This window comes from Ochotona curzoniae, unplaced genomic scaffold (assembly GCF_017591425.1).
Source record: "Ochotona curzoniae isolate NIBS_2020 unplaced genomic scaffold, NIBS_Ocur_1.0 scaffold_2453, whole genome shotgun sequence".
NCBI lineage: Eukaryota > Metazoa > Chordata > Mammalia > Lagomorpha > Ochotonidae > Ochotona > Ochotona curzoniae.
In genome coordinates, this window is record NW_024467094.1 from 6,625,258 (window position 1) to 6,649,155 (window position 23,898).

Genomic DNA, 23,898 nt, shown 5'->3' on the forward strand with positions numbered 1-23,898 from the left:
GGTGGCGGCAGCCGCAATGGGGAGAGGGGGCGAGAAAGGCTCAGGACTTCAGACACCACCTCTCCTCCAGCACCCCGCGCTCCAAGAAATCGCGGACAACTGTAAACTGCTGTCGCCCCCTCTCAGCCAGATCCCAGACAGATCCTAGGGTCTAGGTGCCAGAAGGAAGCCACCACGGGCACCAAGAACGCTGGGCGCGCCCCCGGGGCGCGAACGAGTCGCAAGTCAGGTGCAGGTCGGCCCGGCACAGCGCTGAGTGCGTGAATCCCAGGCGCAGTCCTGGGAGCCTGCGGGGCCACACGGGAACCCCTTAGGCAAACCACCGGGTTTCGGACAGAGGTCGCACTGGAGCCCCAGCGCTACCGTCCGTGCGCCCGGAGGCAGCTGTGCTTCCTTCTTAGTTGAGCCTGGTATTTTCCAAATCCATCCCTTTGTCCCCTGCGGCCTGAACCCCGAGCGCGAGGACTCCCGGTTTCTCCACCCTCCCCCACCCCATACCCCGGCCCCTCTCGCCCAGACTTCCCCGACGGAGGCACCCAAGTGAGGGCTTCCCCGGGAGCCGGGAGCGAGGCCGGCGGGTCCCCGGCACTGGCCAGCGCTGGTATGGAAATGGCCCGAGGAGCCGCCGGGCGCGGCGGCGATTTATTCCGGGACTGACAGCCCCTTTGAGCGCTCGGCGAATGGCATTTTCTGTCTGTGAAAGCCTTTCTTCCCACCTCTGTTGAGATTAGCCCCGCGGGATGAATGCGCCCATTATCCAGCCCGCTGACCATTCTGAAACGCCAAATTAATTACTAAGCACTGAATCAGGGCGCCGGGGCCGGGGCACTGGGGGCTGTGAAAATAGCGAGCGCCTGAAGATGGAGAAGGCGAGGGGCGCAAAGCCGAGAGGGCCGGGCGCGGTGGCCAGGGGCGCGGGCGCTTCGGGGCCAGGGCCGGGCTTGGCGGGCCGCCGAGCGCAACCTGACTGCCAGCTAGACCGTGAATGATCGCCGGGAAGATAGGCAAGGGACCCCGCAGGCAGGAAAGCGCAGGGCGGGGAGGGTCGCGGGCGGCAGCAGCCTCGAGGTTCGCCGGAGGCTGCGAACCAGAGCGCGCCAAGTGCTCAAAGGGCGCGTGCGGGACTCGGGGTTGGTGGGGGCGTGCGCCGCGCGCTGCGCACCGGTGCCTATGTCGGATGCACAGCCTGGGAGAACTGCCCCGCGGCGGCCACCCTATGCCCCGCTTCCTAGCCCTCCGCTGTCCCCACCGCGGGCTTGAGCCAAAAAGAAAAAAAAAAAAAAAAAAACTTGGGCGCCGCCCTACGATTGCAGGTCCGCCCCCCCCCCCCCCCCGGAGTTAGAGCTTCTGGAGAAAAGCGGGGTAGCCGCGGTCGCCCCTGCCCGGCGGAGACTCACAACCAGCGAATAACACTTACCTTCCCCAGGCAAGCACAGGGCGGTAGAGGGAGGAGTTCTGGGCGGCTGCGGCTCGAGTGCGCGGGGCGCGGAAGAGCGCGCTTTTAAGACTCTTCCCCGAGACTCCGCCAGGTGGTGTCAGGCCGACCCGGCCCTCGCGAGGCGATTTCCGAGCCCCTCGGGCCGCCCCTCACTTCCCTGCCAGCCGCGGGCACCGCCTCTCCAAGCCTCCACTCGCCTTCCGCGCGGGCTTCAGCCCAGTGGAACCAGAAACGGGGCGGGGTGCAGGGGAAGGATGGGATGGACGTAGCTGGGGACAGGCGGACACCCACCCCGCCCACTCCGGCCTGTGCGAGTGGGAGGGATCTTGTGGCTGGATGGAGGGTGTTTGTATGACCGCGAGGTGTGTGTGGGGGGGAGTGTTGTAAGCCTGACCTGGGAGGGGGGGAGCCCTTCCGTGCGCTTTGCTTACCCTTGCGCGCCGCAAGCCTCGGGTCCCTTGCTACCTGGACACAGGCTGCCACCTGACAGCCAGAGAGATAGCGTCACCACCTCAGGCAAGGGAGATGCCTCATTCACACTCCTGAAACTTAGCAAAGTTGAAGCGGACCCGCGGGAAGCCAGAAGAGAGTTCACTTCGCACAGCCAGCTGCCCACCCCCTCCCTCCTCCTGGGAGCTCTGGATCCTGGGCGGAGCTCAGGGAACCAGGAGTTGCTGGCAGGAACCGGGGTTCCAGTAACAGTCCGTGATCACGTTTTTAGGTGACACTATCTATGCTCTCCTTCAAACAAACTTTTGGTGTTTTTTGTTTTTGCCAAGTTGGGGTTTCAACCTGCATTCAGAGTTGTGTTTTCCCGTCCTCATCATTTGCTGCCGGGTCTTCCATGTGGAAGTCTTCCTCACTCCTCAGTTCCTTATTTTGGTGAATTTCTCACGCCCAAGCAGAGCTGCTTGAAATGAGCCTTGGAGAAAGAAACGGGTTGGCCTGGTTGGGTTCTCCGGTTTCTCAGCGTGTCCCTGTGAACCTGCACAGAAACCCTGGCTGCACAGGGTTCCAAGCTCTCAGAACTCTGTGTTTACAGTGAATCTCTGTGCCCCCCCCCCCGAAACCGCGGTAGGCAGCTTACCTTGAGACTTAGAAGAGGTTTCCTGACTGTAACTGTTTCTATTATTCCACCAGCAATGGTTGTGGCTTAGAGAGTCAAGCAGCCGCCTCCCACTTTATTCCAGCTCCTTGCTGACAAACAGCCTGGGAAAGCAGCGGACGATGGTTCAAGTCCTTGGGCCCCTGCCACCCACATGGGAGACCAGACCTGACATTTGTGCCCATTTGGGGAGTAAACCAGTGGATGGAAGGTCCTGCTCTCTCTGCTTTCAAAATACATAAACTCTGAGAAAATCAAGTGACTGGTGTTTGTTACTGATACTTTAGTTTCTCAAGAAAAAGTTTGCTTGATTGCCTAGCGTCTCGTTTCGTAGTTACAGAAAAGTCTCTGGTTCCGCTTTGGTTTTCCTTACTCTGTCTCTATCCAAATGGGCGATTCTGCTACTACCTCTGTTGTTAAATGCGCCCCTGGTCCAGCACTCTTCTCCCCGCCACCTTCAATGCTAGCCCCGCAAAATGCACAAATGGGGCCACTGAGGTCCCATCCAGCTCCACTAATCCTACCAAAATGAACACCCCATAGCAATGGGGCCAGCTGACCATAAACAGGTGGATAACGATGTGGTTTTATATACAGGGATTCCCCCTCACACACACCTGCCCTTCCTCCATTCCCTTCCTCCCCCCCTCCACCGTTTCCCCCCGTATTATTACAATAGTGTAGTTCTTCAGCAGCAACATCCTGCTGTTTAGTAATATTATGGCATTGTAGGTATAGACGGTGGTAGAAAATCTAGTATCCCATTGTCAAGGTATGTTTAGCCGTTTCATCGGGAGCCCTCCTTTTATTCAGCAGTGGCAGAGATGTGCATTGCAATATGTCTTCACTTTCTGCTATGCTAATCTGCGTTATACAGTTCATCTGTGATCATATATACACACCTTTACCTGCACATCTATTTGTTTTGTATTTTGCATGAATGTTGCTTTATATCAGAGAGAACGTATGATATTTATCCTTTGGGGATTGGCTTATTTCACTGAGTGTAATGGTCTCCAGTTGGCACCATTTTGTTGCAAATGAGCGAATATCATTCTTTTTAATGGCTGAACAGTATTCCATGGGGTAGATGGACCAGTTTCTTTATCCACTCTCTCTGGACAGGCATCTGGATTGTTTCCATGTCTTCGCCGTTAAGAATTGTGCTGCTGTAAGTACAGGGTTGCAGATCAGTTTCTCACATGCAGATTTCACCTCCTTTGCATATATTAGGAATGGGATAGCCGGGTCGTATGGTGGATCCATGTTCAGTTGTCTTAGCATTCTCCATACTGACTTCCATAGTGGCTGGACGAGCCTACACTCTCACCAACGATGGAGTAGGGTTCCTCTCTGCCTCTCCTTCCCCAGTCGTACCACCCTGTAAAGAGCTGAAGGTGGGCACTTGGACCCTCAGAACGGCGTCTCCCACGGGTGCAGACCATTGTCATCCCTGCGGAGCATGAATCAGAGCGGTGATGTCAGATTCAGGCCCACCTTGCCCCAACCCCATCTCCGACCCCCAGCCCAATTTCTTGCTGCTACTCACAGGCATTCTTCGTGCCTCAGTTTCCTCTTGGCAAAGCGGACATAACAAGACTTGGGGATTTTGCAAATAGCAAGTGAATTACTGTGTTAAAGTGATGATGGTGGGGAGGCATCGCGCCAGTGTGCGAGATATGAGAATGGCATGAGCTGATGACGCTGCTATTAAGTCTTTGCTATAATTTATTGCCCAACACGGTTTCCCCATCATGCAGGCTGGGTGCGGTCTCTGAGTCCACTAGATGGCGCAGGTGCACCACCTCAGGCCGCGAAAATGGCCTCTGGATGGTGTGCAGGGTAAGCGCTCTGGGCTGGGCTTTGGTGACTCCAATCAAAACCAGATCAAATCACTTGCTAGGGCTGTGGCTGTTTTCCTCAGTGGGTTCCATGCAACCATACCCCCTGTAAGGAAGCAGATTCCTCATTGTAGTCCTGAAGTAATACGACCTACCCAGTGGAGAAAAAGGTCTCCTATGCAGAGAAATCATTGCCTGGCTACCCATCCTGAGCACTGCCTCTGGACCATTCAAGTTCCCCCAAAGGGCTCAGAACATAGGAGTCCAAGCAAGCATCCGGGTTTCTCCCATAGCACCATCGTCCTCTTAATTACACCTGCAATGAAGCTTGTAGAAGGCCCAGCCACCCAGCTCCTACCATCTCCTTCCCCACACCATGTCACCAAAATGATGCTGGGTTTTCTTCTTCTTCTTCTTTACATGACTAACAGATGTATTTGCTTGCACACAACTCCACAAGACCACACGACACATGTGGAATGACCCAGAAACCGGCAACCTGTCCCAGGGACGCTGCTCCTGGTGTGACTCAAAGGCCTTGAGTGACATCGTCCCTCCCGTCCCCCCCTCCCCGACACACACACACCTGGGCCAATGTGATTTTTCCAAAGTGGCCAACAGTTCTTGGTCGAGTCGCCTTCCTGGAGGTGTTAGCAGATATTATGATTGTGAGAACAAAACCACAGTTAGGCTCTGAGCACACGTGCTGTTTTGTTGATGAGTTGAGTGGAATTTTTTAAAGCTGTGTAGTAACAGAGACAATCATATCCCTTTCATGCACTGCTGAGCACCCCCAAACCTCCAATCCCTGGCTACTACATACGGGTACTACCCCCCGACTCCATCACAAATTTCCAATAGAAAGAACCACTTGGCCCAGCATCCACGTCACTTTAGATATTTCCTCTTTTTTCAAGAAAAAAAAAAAAAGGATTTAATCTTATCTGAAAGGCAGAGTTAGAGAAGGAGACACAGAGAGAGATATCTTTCCTCTGCTGGGTCACTCCCCACAAATGACTGCAGTGGCTGGAGCGGAGCCAGTCTGAAGCCAGGCGCGTCTTCCAGGTCTCCCGCACGGCTACAGGGCCTCTGTACTAGGACCATCTTCCACTGTGTTCCCAGGCTTGTTAGCAGGGAGTTGGATCGGAAGTGGAACAGCCGGGATGCACACTGGCACCCATCTGGGATGCTGGTGTTGAAAGCAGTTAACTCACTATGCCACAGTTCTTAGCCCCACTTCGGGCATTTCAAGTAGGCACCTGCTCTGCCTAGGGTTCAATGCGTAGACACCGTTAGGCTTTCTCAGGTTCACATCTGAGGTGGGAGTGAGTGATTGGTGATGGTGGCGGCTCAGAGAGGGTTCCAGAGAGAGAGGCGGAGACAATGGGAGGCCCGGCTGGCCTCTGAGCACCTCACTCACCAATCTCCAGCACCCCCAGTGGTCTTTCTGTGACTTTTTCTTGCTACCCAGCTGGGAAACAAATCCTGATTTTTAGCCACAGGGGCCAGCCCCTGGGATCACCAACCGCCCTGTCTTAGGAGGGTCTCCTGCTGTCCGCTTGTCTGAGAGGTCGCTCTCAAGCTCACTTTGGAGTGGGGGCTGGGGAGAGCCAGCTCCTCCCCCGCCCCACACTGGGGACTTGACGCAGGAACTTGCTCAGGCCCTGCTCCAGGCTCCGGGATTTCCGGCCAGCTACACCTGTGATGAGGGTGTGTGGGTCTGTGCCTCAGGCTCGTCCTTCCTCCGGGCGGTGCTGAGCCCCCCTGTCCATCTCCACACTCAACCTGTTTGTCTTGGGAGGCAGGTGTGACATGACCCAAACCCCTCCCCGGTATTCCTGGAATTCAGCTGGGTCAGCCAAGCAAGATCTCTTCCTCTCTTGCCAAATTCTTTTTGTTTTTTAAGATTTTTTTTTTTTTTTTTTGGAAAGTCAGATTTACGGAAAGAAGGAGAGACAGAAAGATCGTCCGTCTGCTGGCTCACTCCCCAAGTGGCCACAGACACCGGAGCTGAGCTGATCTGAAGCCAGGAGCCAGGAACCTCTTCCAGGCCTCCCTTGTGGGTGCAGGGTCCCAAAGCTTTGGGCCATCACCAACTGCTTTCCCAGGGTACAAGCAGGGAGCTGGGTGGGAGGCAGGGCCACTGGGATTAGAACCAGTGCCCATATGGGATCCTAGCACATGCAAGGCGAGAACTTTAGCCACTAGGCTACTGCACCAGGCCTGCAGTTTCTTAACAATGTCTGCCCTGGGAGGCAACAGGTGATAGCTCAGCCACGTGAGTCCCTTCCACCCATGCTGGAGATGGAGTTGAGAGCTTCTGGCTGCAGCCGGGCTGATCACCGCCAACCACTGCTGACGTGCTATGCATTCACCCACTCCCACCACTTTTCTGTTCAGGTTCTTCTATAACATCTACATTGCTATGGCCTGAGGTCCCATCACACTCATTGTATGAGTGGGGAAACTGAGGCACGGGACCCAGGCCTTGGACCCAGAAAGTTTGAGTCCAGAAACTTAAAAAAAAAAAAATGTTTTTCAGTTTTACTTAAAAAGTTAAAGCGAGACCCACAGAAAGACATCCTATCCCCCAGTCGCGGGTTCACTCCTTGATTGCCTTCAACAGCAAGGACTGAGAGGTGAATCATGGGAGGACGGCAGCAACCCAGGCACAGGGACTGTCACAGCTGCCGTCGGCGTCTGCATCAGCAGGGGTTTGGGAGGTGCGACTCACCCAACAGGTGCGTTGGACGGGTTCTGGACAGTCCACCGAGTGCTGAGCCCTCTAGCGCTCCAGAGGGAGGCCGGGACATCTGGCAGGACTGTGAGATTTGAGGTGTGACAGCGCCCCCTAGTGGATATCAGCCTCCACTCACACCTCAGGGTTCTCGACCATCAACTCAGCAGGGAAACACACACCCCCCCACGTGTTCACCCTCCTTCAGCTGAAATGCAGGGCTTTCTACACTCGTCACAGGGGCGTCCACAAGCAGTTCCTGTGATTTTTGTCACCCGAAATCAACGGGCGTTTTTATCTCACAGTATTGCTGCAGGAGATAACTGAGAATTTGCCTGCCACCTGTCACTCTTTGGAAGTTACTGTTGGATCTGCCCACTACATCACCTTATAACATTCCCTAAGAGTTACCAATTGCTTGTGTCAAATAGCTGGGTGCCTGCCACTGGCCACGTGGGAGACCGGAAGTCAGCTCTTGGCTCCCAGCGACAGTCTGGCCCGGTGCTGGCTCTTGCAGGCATTTTGGGGAGCAAACCAATGAATGGCAGATCACTCTACTTCCGAATAAATAAGCACAAAAAGTATGCATGAGATCCAAAATATTTTGCATCAAAATAAACTTTTCAAAGTACCGTTGCCCTACAGCATACATAATTGATTATTAAATGTGCAAAGCACACACACACACCAAAGAATCAAGCCACCGCCTGGACCCGAGGGGGTTTTTCCTGCCTCAATCTCACTCCCTTCCCCAATGATAGTCTTTACTGCAACTTTTGTGGCTTTAATTTCCAATTAAGAATGAGATTGTACATCTTTCCTTACAGCTTTTAGCTATGAATTTTTTCCCCTCAGCAACAAATGTAAAGGCTTTTGCTCACTTTCAACTCACACATTTTCTTTTGCTCATTGATTTCTAAGAGTAGTTTACACATTGCGTATAGTAAATGTTAGTGTTGGAAAGATATCTTCTAAGTGGGAAGGTTTTCTTCTCATTTCCCTTTATTTTTTAATGCATAGAAGTTAATCTTAAGGTGGTTCAAATAATTTAATGTTCCCTAATATTAAGGTGCTTCAAACTAATTTAATTTTATGATGAAAGTTTGTCTTGTTTAAGAAACTCTTGTTAGGGCCCAGCACGATGGCCTAGTTGCTAAATCTTTACCTTGCAAGCACCAGCATTCCATATGGGCACCGGTTCATGTTCTGGCTACTCCACTTCCCATCCAGCTCCCTGCTTGTGGCCCGGGATTAGAACCAGCACCCATATGGGATCCTGGTCTGTTCAAGGCGAGGACTTCAGCTGCTAGGCCACGCCACTGGGCCCTCCCTGAAATTCTTGAAGCCAGTATATTCTCTGTATGAATAAAGCTTCCAGACCAGCAGGGGTGAAGGACCAGGGCCTTGTGAGGTCATTAGCAGGCATGCACACAGATCTCCAAGACTGTTGTCATGAAATATTTATTGATTTATTTGAAAGGGAGAATTACAGAGAGAGAGAGAGACATCTTTCATCTGCTGGTTTACTTCCCAAAAGACAGCAAGAGTCTAAGCCAGTCTAGGCAGAAGCCAGCATCCTGGAGCTCCATCCAGGTCTCCCACGTGGGTGGCAGCATTCCAAGACCTTCCAGCCGCACTGGCAGGGAGCTGGATAGGAAGTGAAGCAGCCGGGACTTGAACTAACACTCCTATTTGGGAGGGGCTTAACCTTACAGGGGGCAGCTTAATGTGCTGTGCCACAACACGCCTTCCCCCTCCCCGCCCTCCACCCCCATCTCTCCAAAAGAAATCCCAAAGGTAGGCATTTGGCCTAGCGGTTAGGACACCTGTACCAGACTCTGGAGTCCCTGGGTTTGAGACCCAGCTCCAACTCCTGACTGCAGCTTTCTGCTGACCCAGATGCTGGCAGACAGAAGCGGGGGACACTGCAGCTGGGCCCTGCAGGTGGAAGGCGTGGACCGACCCCCAGCCTTGACTCCAGGCCTGGGGCCACCTGAACAAGCTGTGGTCCACTGAACCAGTACTGGTCATCTGGGGGGAGAGGGAGGGGCTCTCCTTGCTTCTCAAAAAAAAAAAAAAAAAAAGAGAGAGAGAGAGAAACAATTGCATATGCATGAGCCCACTTTAGTGTTTTTGTAATCCCTCCACCATCCCAGCCCTAGGCATCCACTAGGTCACGTTCTGTGTCTCTAGAAAGCCACCTGAGAGAGGCACTTGACATGAATGGATGCTACCACAGGAGGCTCCTGGTGGCTGAGTTCCTTCTTTTGGCATGTTTCCAAGGTTCATCGTATTGCAGCGCGTCCGAGTACTTCACATCTCTTCATGACCACATGCTAGCTCTGTCTAGGAACACATTCCCTTTCATTCATTCACTCAATCAGCTGATGGCATTTGTGCCACTTACACTTTTGAGCTCTTATGAATAACATTGATATGAATATTCATGTGCAAGTTTTAAGATTTATCTGAAAGGCAGAGTGGCAGAGTGAGAGAGAGAGGAGAAAAAGAGAGACTTGCCATTCTCTGGCTCAGGTGGCAAGGTCCCAATGACTTGAGCCATCCATCCTCCACTGCCTTTCCAGGAACCTCAGCAGGAATCTGGATCAGAATCGGAACAGCCGGGACTCTGGAGTTGGCAGCCCAGGAGTTCCAAGCAGCAGCTGGCCTCTGCGTTAACAGTGCTGCGACAAGGACCTCAGGTGACCTGCTTGTCCGTGGTTAACCAGTTGTCTCAGCACCATTTATTGAAAAGGCAACTGCTTTTCCTTTTGTCCTGACATCCTTGCTCAAATAATAATACTACATCAACTAGAAATGTGAGGATTCAATTCTGGACTCTCCACTTCAAAACGCGGACACGGATGCCTGCCCTGATCGCAGGAGCACATTGTCTGGGGACACATCCTTGAGTACAGAGGGCTTTGTCCTTCTTTTTGAGATTGCTGTCAGTATGCTAGGCCCCTTGAGCTTTTTCATCCTTGGGTATTTTTATTGCTGGGGTGAGTCATCCCTGTTTCTTCGGTCATTTGGCTGGTTAGAAATGTTAGCGATCTTTTTCACTGAAATCTCTGATTCTAAACTTTTTTTTCAGTCCACTCGCTAAGATTCCTCCTGCAGTGGACCCTGCCCTTGGCAAAGGGTGAGAAACTCGACTGGCCTCTTGTTTCCCTGTACTGATGAAACGTTCGCCGGGTGAGCAGCCTTCATTTTGCCCCTCTTTTTTTAACCAGCCTGCGTTCGTCATGGCACACTTGGCGCTTCATACTACGACACTGTTTGGCACCGAGGAGCCATCCGATGCAGGGAGACAGAGACCATTACTCAGTGTTGACAAAATCTCCTTTTATTCCTGTTCCTTCACAGGGTTGGCGTGGAGGAGGTATCTGATTGGGATAATTAGACAGCTCCCCTCCTGCGGGCCATTCTTGGTGATAAACAACACTAATACATTTTTTTTTTAAACCTCCATTGCTGTGTGTAAACCCCAGGTCTTCCATCCCTGGGCTGGTGGGGGGGGGGGGGCACAAATTAGCCCACATTAACAGAAATAACTCAGGTTGCGCTGGCACGTGCTCCCACCTGTGTAATACAGAACAGATGTCGCCAGTTGAAAGCCGGGAGGTCACGTCTGGCTTGGCCCTTAAGGGGCTTTCAAACGCTGTTTTGAATTACTCGCCCATATTTAAAACATGGGGAGATTTCAGATAAGAATTCTGTATTTCCGATTCATCTTTAAAATGGCTAAGATAGGCGCCCGCCCTGCCAGTCAGGCATGGCCACACTGCCTCCCCCTCCCTTGTGGGCTGGCCTGAACCCCAGGGGCCCCCTTCATTAGCATCCTCCCTGGGCTTATTGTCTCCACTGCTCTTTGTCCCCCAAGACATTGGGGTCAAGGGTCAGTCGCCCGGTTTTTTTGTGTGTTATGTGCAATCGCTTTTCTTAGAACAGAACTGGGTGAGAGTGAAAGATTTCTTGTAATCGTGTTTCCAGCCAATGTGAAAAAAAAAAAAATAAGAGAGACCAAGGGGGCTGTGGGTTTCCAGAAGAATGAGGGAAACATATGGCGAAAGAGAAGGCTTTTCCTCTTGTGTTTAATATGCAGCGTGTGTCTGGTGAAAGAATCAGATAGAAGATGCCACCAGAAAAGAAAGCCCAAGACGAATATGGAAAAGCTGGGAAGGGCAAGGAAGCTTTGTTGATCTGCAAAACCAAAAGACTCTGAGATGTGGGGTTTGTTTCAGGGGGCATAGAATCCACATAAAGCTGTGAGAAGCAGGCAGAGCGTAGCAAAGACCAAAGGACGCTTCTCACCAGTCCCCACTGTGAGATTGACCTGCCCTTGGGACAGGTTTTTGTTTGTTTTGCCTTAACATTTATTTTATTTCTTTGAAAGGGAGAGATTGTTCACGTACAGGTTCACTTCCCAGATGGCAGCAACACTTGAGGCCAGGCCAAAGCAAGGAAGCCGGGAGTTTCATTAGGGTCTACTTTATGGATGGCAAGATCCCACCTTGGACCACCTTCCACTGCTTTTCCAGGCCCTTAGCAGGGAGCTGGAAAGGAAGGGGAGAAACTGAAACACAAACGGGTGTTTAGATGGGGCTGCGGCACGACAGGCGGTGGCTTCGCTTGCTATGCCACAACACTGGCTCCTTGCCCATAGCTCTGCTAACATCAGGTTCCAATGCAGAAGGCCTCATGACAGCATCGCGTGGCCCATCCGGGGGAAGTCCCTCCGCCTGCGTTCCTCTAATGACCCTGCAGAATACTGCTGCTGGTGGGTTGCTCACAGGTTAAGCCAAGGCTGGATGTGCCTGCCCAGAGCTTCACAAGGTGCCCAGCTCAGTGTGTGCACCCCAGGGTGAATGGTGAGAGAGTGGTGACTGTGTGTACGGGGTTAAGGAAGTACCTGTCCAGTTTCTACCTGCAGTTTCTATTTTCCGTTCATCACTGGGAAGTACCTTGTGGAGGAGCTATTTGGGGAGCAAGCATTCATCCTATTAGATTGACCCTATTTGGGATGCTAGAGCAAAAATACCTTGTACTTGGTGCCAGAAGTTTGTATTGATTATGATTTCAGGGACTGAGAAGGCCCGAGGTCAAGGCGCTGGCTGGCCTGGTGTCTGGCGAGGGCCAGTGCCTCCTGGGGTTTTAGCAGGTGCCTTCCTGAGCCCTCACGTGGTGAGGGATGACCATGGCACGTGGAGGGGTTCATTTACAAGGATACTAAATTCGTGCTCTGCCCTGAAGACCCAGACACCTCCCCACACCTTCATGCCCCTTCTAACACTCCTACCTTGCAGACTAGGGTTCAGCATGACGGTCTTGGGGGGCGGGCAGTATAGACACTAAGACCAAAGACCCTCGTTTCCTGCCAATGGGGCCACTGCCACTTGGCATCGTTCACGATTCTTCATCACTGTGAAGTTGGCAAATGGTCATTATCACCATATAGTATTTCTTCTGTAGCTAACCATTGGACTTCTACCATAAAGAAGGGGACCTTTTCTCTATTTATTTATTAATTCAATGTTTATGTCCATATGGACTCTTGCATATTTATTCTGTAAGTTACATGATGACTCAATGGGCTCTGGAGGAGAGGCACCTTTAAGTTGGTTCCTGTGTCTTCTGACAAGACTTGCTCTACTAAAAAAAAGTATCTACTGGGGCCAGCATGGTGGCATATCATGCTAAGCTTCCATATACAAGCACCGGCATCTCTAATGGGTGCCAGTTTGTGTTCCACCTGCTGTGCCCCAACTTCCAGCCCACTGGTCATTTCCAGTGCCATGAGAAGCTCTAGCTTCATTTTCTCTTCCTGACTCAGCCCTTGCAGTCCGCCACTTCCTTTAAGCGGATCCTTTCCCTGGAGGGCACCTAGGAGCCAAGTGTTCTCCTGGCCAGTGGGATGTTGTCATCCCAGGCTCCTCCAGCAGCTAGAAGTAGGACACACCTAGTCACCTGCTTCGCTGGCTCTACCAAGGGATCTGTCCTTAAAAGACACAAGTACAGGCAAGGGAAATGGAGCAGGCAGGACACGAACCAGGGCCCCTATGGGATTCCAGTGGTTGCAAGGCAAAGGGTGTTAGGGGACTGCGCCAGACCCACATGTATGTTTCTTACAGTCCCTCTTTCTTACCCAAAAGTTACTCTTCACTGTTGTCATTTTTTTAAAACCATAGTTCAACTCTGTCCTATCAAGTTCGTTTAAGTCATCCATGTAACCACCAGGATATGATGACTTTTAAGAGAGTCTCTGAATAACATAAAATTCCATGCTCAGTGGCTTACACAGATGTGTCTTAAGTCAGGCTTAAGTTCTTGACATTTCCCAAAGAAAGTTAAGATTTAAGGGCTGGTACTGAACTAGTTCAGTTGCTGCCTGCAGTGCCAGTATCCCATATGGGTGTCAGTTCGAGTTTTGGCTGCTCCACTTCCAATCCAGCTCCCTGCTAATGCACCTGAGAAAGCAGAGGAAGATGGTCCAAGTACTTGGGCTCCTGTACTTACACAGGAGACCTAGAAGAAGCTCCTGGCTTCTGGTTTCAAACATGGTGAGTGAATCAGCGGACAGATGATCTCTCTGTGTAGCTCTGCCCTTCAAATAATTTTTTTTAAGAAAAAGTTAAGATTCTGAGTAGTGCATGGAAGTATGTCCAGTTCAGAGAAAACTTTATCTGCCACATATTTTGGGCTGCCCCTCTCCCTGCCTTGAGAAACTTCCACTGTGCCTGTCTGGGTCTCCCCCCACCCCCTGGTGCCCGTTGCCTCTCTGGTATTGCCTGGTTTTGATCCTCTATGGTCTCTGCTCCGAATTGGGGGATGCACCGTTGAGCAGGTGCCCTAACCCACCCCCTCAGCTTCCTCCAGGTCCCACTGTTCTGCTTGCTGTCCACTTGGAGCTTTATACCTTGCTGGTCAAGGATGTTTCTTCATCTCAGTAGGTCATTTCTTCTTTTCTTTCTTTTTAAAAAAGATTTATTTATTTTTATTGGAAAAGTAGATTTACAGACAGAAGGAGAACACAGAGGAAGATCTTCCATCTACTGGTTCACTCCCTAAATGGCTGCAGTGGCTGGAGCTGAGCTGATCTGAAGTCAGGAGCCAGGAGCTTCTTTCAGCCTTCCCATGCAGGTGCAAGATCCCAAGGCTTTGGGCCGTCCTCAACTGCTTTCCCAGGCCACAAGCAGGGAGCTGGATGGGAAGTGGAGCAACTGGGACATGAACCTTATATGGAATCTCAGTGCTTGCAAGGGAAGGATTAGCCAATTCAGCCATTGTGCGAGGCCCTCATTTCTTTAAAAAAAAAAAAAAAAGTTGTTTTGGGCCCAGCGGCGTGGCCTAGTGGCTAAAGTCCTTGCCTTAAACACGCTGGGATCCCATATGGGCGCTGGTTCTAATCTAAGCAAGGATGCTGAGCCGCCTGTCCTGTGCTTACTGTCTTGCTGGTTGCTGTCTTCCGTGAACTTGTAAGAGTTGTGCCTGTTTGAAAACTGCACAGTTTATCTTTATAACTTTTATTTGTCTGTAAGAATTCTTTGATTATTCTGGACATGTCGCATGTTTTCCAGCATGAAGCTGAGTGGGCAGTAAAGCTGTCCACTGAGATAGGAAGGCAAGAGATGGAGGGGAGAGACAAGAAATTCATTTCAGGGCACGGAGAAATTTAAGCGCCTGTGGGTTGATGACCTGGGAACAGATATGCAGAAAGCACTTGGAGTTTAAGAGCAAGGCCCGAGTTACAGACATGGGAGGGGCTGGCTGAGGCTGTCCAGTGAGAAGACAAGCCATGTCACAGATGAAGAAAACAAAACTAGAAAAAGAAAACTGAAATGGTGGTCCACTGGGGCGATGGCTCAGAAACCCCGGGGCGGCAGGTGGGAGGGCATTTTCAGGGAAAGGTGAGTCAGAAGCAACAGGGTGAGGTAAGAAAGTGAGAACCCTGGGTAGGACATTTGGGGGTTTCCTGGTGACCTTATTTCACAGCCTTGGGGAGCACAGGCAAGAAAGATGAGGAAGTGGAGACGGGGGTAGACTCCTGTCTGAAAACGTCAGGAGGAGGAAGGGACACGTGTTCACAGACAGACGCACAGCGCACAGCAAGGCGACGCTCCGCTGCAGCTCGCGTGCAACAGGTGTCCAACCACAGACAGGTCTGAATGAGCGACAGGCACCTTCACTCCTTCCCGCCTTTCCCCTTCCATGCCCTCCTCCCACCAACCCAGCAGTGCAAGCACAGCTTGGGGCAGGGAGAGCGAGGGGGTGGTCAACAGGTGCCCATGGGGGGCCTGGGTGGAATTGGGCTCCAGGGAGGAGGACCACACAAACTCACAGGAGGCCCACTTTGGCCCCTCCATCCACATACTGGAGAGTCTGGAGTTGACGCCCCGCTCTGGATGCTGACGCCAGCATCCTGCTTAACACAGACCTAAGGACATAACAGAAGATGACCCAAATAACCGGGTTCATGCCTCCCAGGTGGGAGATCTAGCCTGGGGTTCCCAGCTCCTGGCCTCAGATGGGCCCAGTCCTGGAGGATGTGTCTGCCTAAAAAGGTGAGCCCCCCACCCCATTTCTGAGGGGGACCCAGAGGGCTCCACTGGAGTGAGCGACTGGCTTTCTGCATCTTGGAAGACTCCAGCAGCACCTTAGGCTTCCAGCACAGGAGTGCAAGGTGTGTATTTGTGTGTGTGTGTGTGTGTGTGTGTGTGTGTGTGGTGGGGGTCAACAGGAGGAGGCTGCAGGAGAGCCCCTGGAGCTTTGTCTCCATCCATTTCAGTGTTTAAGGAAGTTGCTTCTCCTTGATATTTAGGGAGCCAGAACCAAGAAGGAGGGCTTAGGGGACCACGTGGGACCATGGCCAGGTCTACCACCTCAAGGCTGGCCCGAGATGCCCCTAACAGGTAACAGCCTGGCAGAGTGGGAAAGGGGTGCCCTAAAATAAAGTCCCCCATCACCGCCTCCCGCGGTGGGAGACTGCAGGATGGGGGCTGGAGGTTGAAGGGAAGCAGCCAGACCTGCATTTTGTGAATAGGGAAACTGAGGCATCAGACAGCACCTTCACTGGGGGGGGGGGGCGCAGAAGGATGGGCTGTCTTCTGAGATATCCTTCCGAGGTTAACCACGGTTTCCGGGTCGTCTGGGGAGGAAGAGAGACAAGAAGAGCGTCCTACTGCCCAGAAAAAGTGGGGGACAGCAGCTGAGCGACAAGAAGCCTGGTGCAAGGCCAGACCAGGGAGTCTCTGGGCCCACTGGCTTTCCCAGGAATTGCGGAGGGTTGGGGGGCCAGGGCCCTCAGCACAGCACGCGTGCGGGCACTTTTAGGGTTAAGAGCACCCGAAGAAAATAGAAGTGGGAGGAGGAAGTGGGGCTCTGAGTTAGGCCCGAGGAGGAAGCAGCTCGTCAGGGCTTCCTCTTTCTCCCCTTTCCCCGAAGCCCCCACCCCAGACCCACCCCCACCCACCCCAACACACACTGCTCCGCCCACTGCCCCCAACACGATGCCACGCTGCCGCCCCCCTCAGCCGAACCTCACTTTTATTGCTTGTGGAGTCGCTGGTCGGTGCTTGGCACTGGGGTCGGTCCACTTGCCACAGCCGCGCATCTTGCCAGGGCTTCACTTTCCCAGGGTTCGAGCGGGGGACGGGGGGGGACGGGGGGGCGGAGGGCTGCCTTCTGGACTCTTCGCGGGATTTCTGGAATATCCCGGCCGGGGCAGGTACCTGGCTGATACTGCCCCCGCCACAAGGTGGCGGCAGAGGCCGGCGAGAGGCAGTCCCGCCCCTGGCCCCGCCTGCACACGCCCCCGTGCGCCCTCGTCCCACCCCTGAGCCGCGGGAGCCCCGGGGCTAGCGGGTTGATGCAGACTTGCTCCGCTCCAGCCCCGGGCGCGGTGGTCCCGACTCGAAGCCCGGGGAGTCGCCGCTGGAGAGGGGCTCGGTGCCCGGCGGGGGACTGCAGGTGTGTGGAGCGGGAGCAGGCCGGGGAGGAGCGGCTGCAAGAGGTGGCCTTGGACAGGTGTGGCCGTCTCCGGACGCTGTGAGGAGGACGCCACCGCCTGGGACTGTGCCTCACGAAGTCGCTGGGACGCTGGGAGTTCGCGCGCGCTTGCTCTCTGTGCGCGCTGGCAGCCAGCCGGGGGTCCTTTGGTTGCCAGGAGTCGGGGGTCTTGGGAGTGCCCTGGGGAGAGCCTCCTGCCCCTTCGCTAGCGAGCCGATCCGGGACTGTGGCTGCCGAGGGTGCGGGTCTGCATCTTCGGACCTGACGTGAAGGCGTGTGTGTGTGTGTGTGTGTGTGTGTGTGTGTGTGTGTGTGTGTGTGTGTGCACGCGTGCGCGCCGGGGGTGGGAGTGCACCCGCCAAGAAGTTGGAGTTTGTAGTAGAAAGACAGGCTGCTGAATGGGAGAGAGCAGGCGACATGAAAGCCGCAGGATGTGGTGTGAAGTGAGCAGGCTCCTGCAGTGAGGGGGATGGTGGTGGGTGGGTAGAGGAGAGGAAGGCTTGAAAATAGGCCAAGTGTGGCTGGGAGCTCCCCTCCCCATAGCTGGTCTCTGGTTCCCTTGGTCCTGGAGGAGGTCGCTTATGAAGAAGCTGTGCATGGACTGCAACCATTTTTTTTTTTTTTTTTGCACCAAAACAAACCCACCCACTTTTAAAGACTTATTTATTTGAAAAACAGAGTTACAGAAAGAGGAAGAGATGTTTCATCAGCTGGTTCGCTGCCCAAATGGCTGCAACAGCAGGAGCTGGACCACGTGGAAGTCGGGAGCCCAGAGCCTCTTCCAGGTCTTCCACGTGGGTGCAGGGACCCAAGCATTTGGGCTAGCCTCTGCTGCTTTTCCAGGTGTATTAGCAGGGAGCTGGATGGGATATGGAGTAGCCAGGACTCCAGCCAGAGTCCCTGTGGGATGCCAGCATGGCAGGCAGACAGCCGGGAACTTCACCCGCTATGCCATGGCACCAACCTTCAAACCCAACTTTTAATTCCAAGTCCCATAAAATGTATGGACACTTTGTTTTCCCTCTGCTGTGAGGACCTCCTGGTCCTGGGCTCCCACTGCTGACCACAGTCAGTGCGTATAAACACACAGATCAGCCAGGCTAAAGAGAATGAACTCTAAATAGACACCAGGGCCACCGCCTGGGAACCCCGTGTGTGATGTGGAAAAGACAGCTGAGCTGCAGGCTGTGTGAGCGTCAGCCTCGTACAAGCCCTGTCCGAGCCGCAGTCTCCATAGCTGAGACATGAGACCTGGTGCACGGGGCTGTGTGGGAAGTTCAAATGGAAACAGGTGGGATGAAGGCAGGTGAGTGTGGCAGCTGGCCCACGGCTGTTTACAGAACGAGGACTTGGACATCCAGGGCGTCCCAAGTGTGGCCTCCATGGTGTGAGTCTCCAGTTAGGGGCCTTTGGGGGGCAGTGTAGAAAAGGAGGGGGGTCCATCCCTCTTCCTGCTTTGGGGTACAGAAAGGCTCGAGGGCTGTCTGTGCTGGGGTTGGAGGAGCCCTTCTCCGCCTGTTTCCAGCTCCAGTGGGTGCTGGTTGTGGTGTCCCCTCCCCCAAGCTTCAGGGAAAGCAGGACCACCTCTGCCTCCCACCTCCTCTTCCTCCCTCTCACACCCTGAAGGTTATTGGGTGAGGAAGGTGTTTAGGGTGGGTTGGAAGCTCTTCTGCAGGCATGGGGTACCCAACATCCCAGGACTTGTTGCCGCTGGGATTCGAGTGAGCTGGGGAGTGGAAAGGCCTTGCTTTTGTTGAAGGAGCCTCCTCCTCCCCACGGGCTGGGCCATGTGGGATGCCTGTAGGCCAGAAAGCATCTTTTGGTCTCAGCTGGTTGGGCTGAAAGACTGAATGATGGATGCCCCAGGCAGCAACTGTGCATTCTGCCATAGGTTGTTTTCCTAAGGCTTGCTTGCAGTGCTCACCCCAAGGCCAGTGCGAAGACCTTGAGAGTTGTCAGCAGTAGCCATTTTTCTTCCTTAGGGGACGTGGCCTCTTAGATTCTGTTCCACACTTTTGTATTTGGGGTGTGTACTCTGCAGGGATGCGTAGACTGCTGCTGCTGCTTCGCACAGGGATCTTGGCCGGCTTGCACTCCGTTGTAAGCGAGATCTTGGTGGATTGTGCTGCCTGCCTTTCCATGTCTAGTCCTTAGGGCCTGGCAGAGTCTCTTGTTGGAGAGTTTGTGATTCTGGCATGCCTTTTTCTCATGCACCCTGGGACTGCTTAAGACAGGATTGTGGTCCTCCCTCTGTCATTCATCATTTTCTTTTTCTAACATTTATTTATTATTATTTATTTTTTGAAAGATAGAGTTACAGAGGAGAGGAAAAGATTTTCCATTCACTGGTTTACCCCTGGCTACAATGTCAGGAGCTGAGCTGATCTGAAGCCAGAATCCAAGTTCTTTCCACACAAATGCAGGATCCCAAGGCTTTGGGGCCATCCTCTTTTGCTTTCCCAGGCCACAGCAGGGAGTTAGATGGGAAGTGGAGCAGCCGGGACATGAACCAGTGCCCATATAGGATGCTGGTGCTTGCAAGGTGAGGATTAGTTGATTGAGCCATCACACTGGGCCCCATCATCCATCTGTCTTTCTGGCCTTTATCTGTTTCCCTTTGACTATGCCTGCATGGATTCAGGCTTAAGTATTTGATGCCCTTTAACCTTCACAGTTATGTCTGCCCTCATTTTCTGTGCAAGAAAGCTCCAGGCTGAGTCCGCAAGGGTGGAAGGTGCTGCAACTGGGCTGGCTCTGAAGTCTGCCCTTGACCAGGGATGGCCAAGGCTTAGCGACAACCTGCTGGCAACTGCAGGTGTCAAAGGCTTGTACAGAACTATGTTTCGTGTCGCTCTGTTTGCTTCTGGGCTCTGGAGAGTTCAGGTCATCACTTAAGTGGCTCCCACATAGGTGAGACGGAGTTGTAGTGAGGTATGCCCTGCAGGAGGAGGAGGCTGAATCGGGGACTTTGCTAGACTCTGAGCTCTAGGATTTGGCATTGGTGGAGAACCCCTGCCTGTAGGCTCCGCCGCTGTCCCGCTGTCATGGCGGTGTGAGATCACAAACCTAGTGAAGCTGCGTCCCCCATCAGTATGGCTGGCCAGGTGCACCCCTCCTGCTTCATTGCCTCAAGTTCAGGCAGACCGCTGGGCCTTTGCACGTGCTCACTGTCTCCTCCTTTCTGTGGCTCTTAGCATGTGTCGCCTTGGCCTACAGGGACTACCCAACGACAGCACAGCTGTGGCCTGCTTGGGGTCATGCTGTTGCCGAGAAACCCCCACGCACACCAACGGTGGAAGCTCCCTGGACCCAGGATGCCCTAGGCGGAGTGTGGGGGTTGGGCGTTTGTGCTGGGGTGGGGACAAGGAGGGAGGGAGGGGTGAGCTTTTCATTTTCATGTCCTCGGGAGGGAGCATGGGCTGTGCAGTTGTTGTCCTAGGCAAATGAGCTTGTGTGGTTTCCTTCCCCGGGCAGGACCAGGGGAGGGGGATGTGGGGCTGGGCAGGGTGGGAGTAAGGGTGGAAAGCAGGGCTTGTCTCTGCCCGACTCCTCCACTCCCAGCCACGCGAACCTGACTGAACCGTATGCCCTTCTGAGTGTCAGTTTTCCCATCTCTAGAATGGGTGGGTGTGAACATTGATGCTTGCTGTAGTCCTTGCCTAGCCGCCTAGCCTCTACCGTTCAACTCCTTTGCTCAGCACTTTGTAGGGTGGAAGGCCAGACACTGAGCTCAAGTATTCTTTTATTTGTCACATGAGAATTATGGGACGCCATGTCATTATGGAAAAGGAAGCAAAATAAACTTTGTGGGAGGGGAATGCTGGGGAGGGCCAAGGAAAGACTTCCTGATGAAGTCATATTTTTCTTAAAGATTTGATTATTTTTATTGGGAAGGCAGAACAGATTTACAGAGAGAAGGAGAGACAGAGAGAAAGATCTTCCATCTACTGGTTGACTCCCCAAGTGGCTGCAATGGCTGGAGCTGAGCCAACCTGAAGCCAGGAGCCAGGAACTTCTTTTGGATCTCCCACGCTGGTGCGGGGTCCCAAGGCTTTGGGCTAACCTTGACTGATTTCCCAGGCCACAAGCAGGGAGCAGTATGGAAAGTGGAGCTGCCAGGACATGAACCAGCACTGACATGGGATGCTGGTGCTTGCAAGGTGAGGATTTAGCCATGTAGACATAGTGCCGATCCCTGAAGTCATATTTGAGCTGAGCTGCTTAGTAAAAAGGAAACAGCTGTTCCTGTCAGAATCCCTAGAACATGGCAGATGCTAGAAGCTCTTGGGGTGTGCGCTGTCACACATCTTTTCACAGCTCTGGGTGTGTGTCGGGGGTGTTGGGGTGTGGGGTGTATGGACTTGCAGCTTTGTGAGAATTAGACATCAGAACTGCGGACAGATCCCTCATGCTGTGCCTGGAGTGGGCCAGGGACTCGTTGCCTGTCTCCTCACCCCGTCCCCACACTCCAGGGTCCTACTGGTGGACACTGGGTTGGACATGCTGCTACGGAGGAAGCCCCCTCCCCAGCTTCCCACTTGAAGATACTCTGTATTCGTGCCCAGGGAAAGGAGTCCCCATCTGCCAAAAGCTCTGGCCTTGGAGGTCCCCCATGTCCTATCCAGCCCCCAGATCCGCAACTCATGACTGAGTTTTTAGGTCTGACCTCCTCCATGCTGGTCTCATTTCCCCCTCCTCTCTCACTCCCCCTGCCCCCCTCAAGGCTCCTTGTGAGAGGAAGCTGTTTGTCAGAGCTTGGGTGGGGGTGGGGAGTGAGGACAGCCCTGGTGACTCATTGATGAGAACTTGGGGTGATGCATAGTGGGGGGCGGGGGGAAGGCAGGGGGCATGTGCTGAGCCACAGTTGTGGGCATTTGCTTTCCGGATTGCTCATCGGTTTGTGATTTCAGCCCATTTCCAGGGTGACGAAAGGGCCTCAACTTAGGCGGTGGAGTCTTGGCAAGAATCCCCACTGTCCCCTTACTCCCTGCCCGACCTCCGCCTCCCAAACAGGGACCTCGAGGACAGGGTGGGAGTGAGAGGGGACAGGTGCTGCTGACCAGGCTCACACACAGACCAGGGCTAAGGATCGGAGTGGCGGACTGGCTGCATGCGGATGGGCTTGGGGCTTTGTGTCTCTGATGTGGGCGCTGTCTGGAGGCAGAGTGTGTGGAGGAAGGGCTCTTCAGTTCCCTCTGGCTGAGCGTGTTGGGAAGCATGAATGGATGCTTATTTTGTCTAGCACTTTCTAAAGCATTTTCCAGGACTTATTTAGCCTCTGTCGTTTAACCCACTCTACCACAGCACTGGCCCCAAATAAATTTCGAGTAAAGTTCAACGACCTTGAATACCCAAACCAGACATATCCTCCTCATAGCCTGTTCCCCAGAGTAGGGTCACCTTAGCTGTTGGGGAGCCATAGCTGTCCTGGGAGTTGTGGCTAAGAGAGACAGAGAAAGCATGCCTCAGCTCCTACTGGACATGGGGCTTCTCCTTTGTATCCTGTGCTTGGAGTGTGGGCTTTTCTCCACATCTTTGGTTCCTGGCTCCTCTGGACCCTTGGAGAAATGCGTGAGTCGAGCCCCTCTTTCCCATCACCTTCCTCTGTGGGTATCTCAGGTCAGCTCTCAGGACCAACCTCCTTCCCCTGCGGGTGGAGCTGGTGAGGAATGGGCTCTCATCCTTGGGGTTTGGGGCCACTGTCTCTAGAGTTTGATTTGGAGACAACCAGAAGCTGCAAGCTTTCCTTGTTTGGTGCATGTACTTGAGAAATAGGGCTGGGGGCTGCAGCAGGGGGAGAGAAGGGAGCACGGGGCTATGATCGCTGCCCTGGTGCCCGCTTCCTACCCTCATTTCCTTGAGCCCCTTGCCCTCTGGACCAAATGCCCTGAGTGGTGTGGATCCCCTACTCCTTGAGCCTGCCCTCTGAGTATATAGCCTTGTCAGAGTGCTTCTGGTGGCTGAGAGGAGAGGGGACCTACTGCTTTCCCCCTGGGCTCTTGCAGCCATAAGTTTCTCTTGGGGACACAGTGACAGCAACCTATCTTCCAGCCCACACTGCCACACTGTAGGGTGGCTTCCTCTGAGGGTGTCAGCTCCTTTTTCTGGCAAATCCTAATGGTGTCTCACCAACCTGACTCTTTCTTTGAAGTTCTGTGGCACCTGATGCCCAACACTGTCACTCGTGTTGCCCTGGCCATCTGTACCCACAGCCACACCCCCGTCTGGTCCTCTTCTTGCTGTGCCCGGTGAGGTTGTCTCCCTGGCACCTGAGGATGCACATGGGGCTGTCATTGGGATGCCTTGCTTCTGTGTGCAAAGGGTACAGCCTGTCTCTGAAGGTTTCCCCACGTCAGTCCTCGCTGCCACCAGACACCGCATGCAGAAGGTCCGAGTCATGTCTGTGTTGGTCACTGCCCTGCTCTCTGCTGCCTGCTTTTACTCTCACTTCCTCAGCTTTCTTCACTGTTTACCACCTGCAGGTGGGCCTCTTGGACCACAGCCACCTCCTCGCTTCCCCGGGAGGCCCTTCCTATGGAGATCCCTCTGTCTCCATCCCTGGAAGCCTCTGAGGTCATCCCTGCACACAGGGCATGTCGGGGCTCCGTGCTCACCCTCTCCCCCAACCAGCCGGCCTGCCCCCAAGACCCAAGCTTTCCACGCCCCTCTCATCCCTACCGATGCAGAAACCTCCGACCACTGTGCCTAGTGCTGACTCCCCAGTGCCTCAAGGGGATTGTGCCCTTGGAAGCGTCTATGGGTGTTGCTGAAT

General features: G+C 53.6%; 1 protein-coding gene across 4 annotated transcripts in view; it reads left to right on the forward strand.

Annotated features, from left to right (window-relative positions):
* Nucleotides 1-16,967: 16,967 nt before the first annotated feature.
* The window catches only part of PIK3R5 (phosphoinositide-3-kinase regulatory subunit 5), a 61,187-nt gene continuing 54,256 nt past the window's right edge, over nt 16,968-23,898 (forward strand). For 3 of the 4 annotated variants that reach the window (XM_041001455.1, XM_041001457.1, XM_041001458.1), the window contains exon 1: nt 16,968-17,087. The gene's annotated coding sequence lies outside the window, so the exon portion shown is untranslated. The remainder of the gene's footprint in view (nt 17,088-23,898) is intronic. The other variant, XM_041001459.1, reaches the window with a different exon arrangement.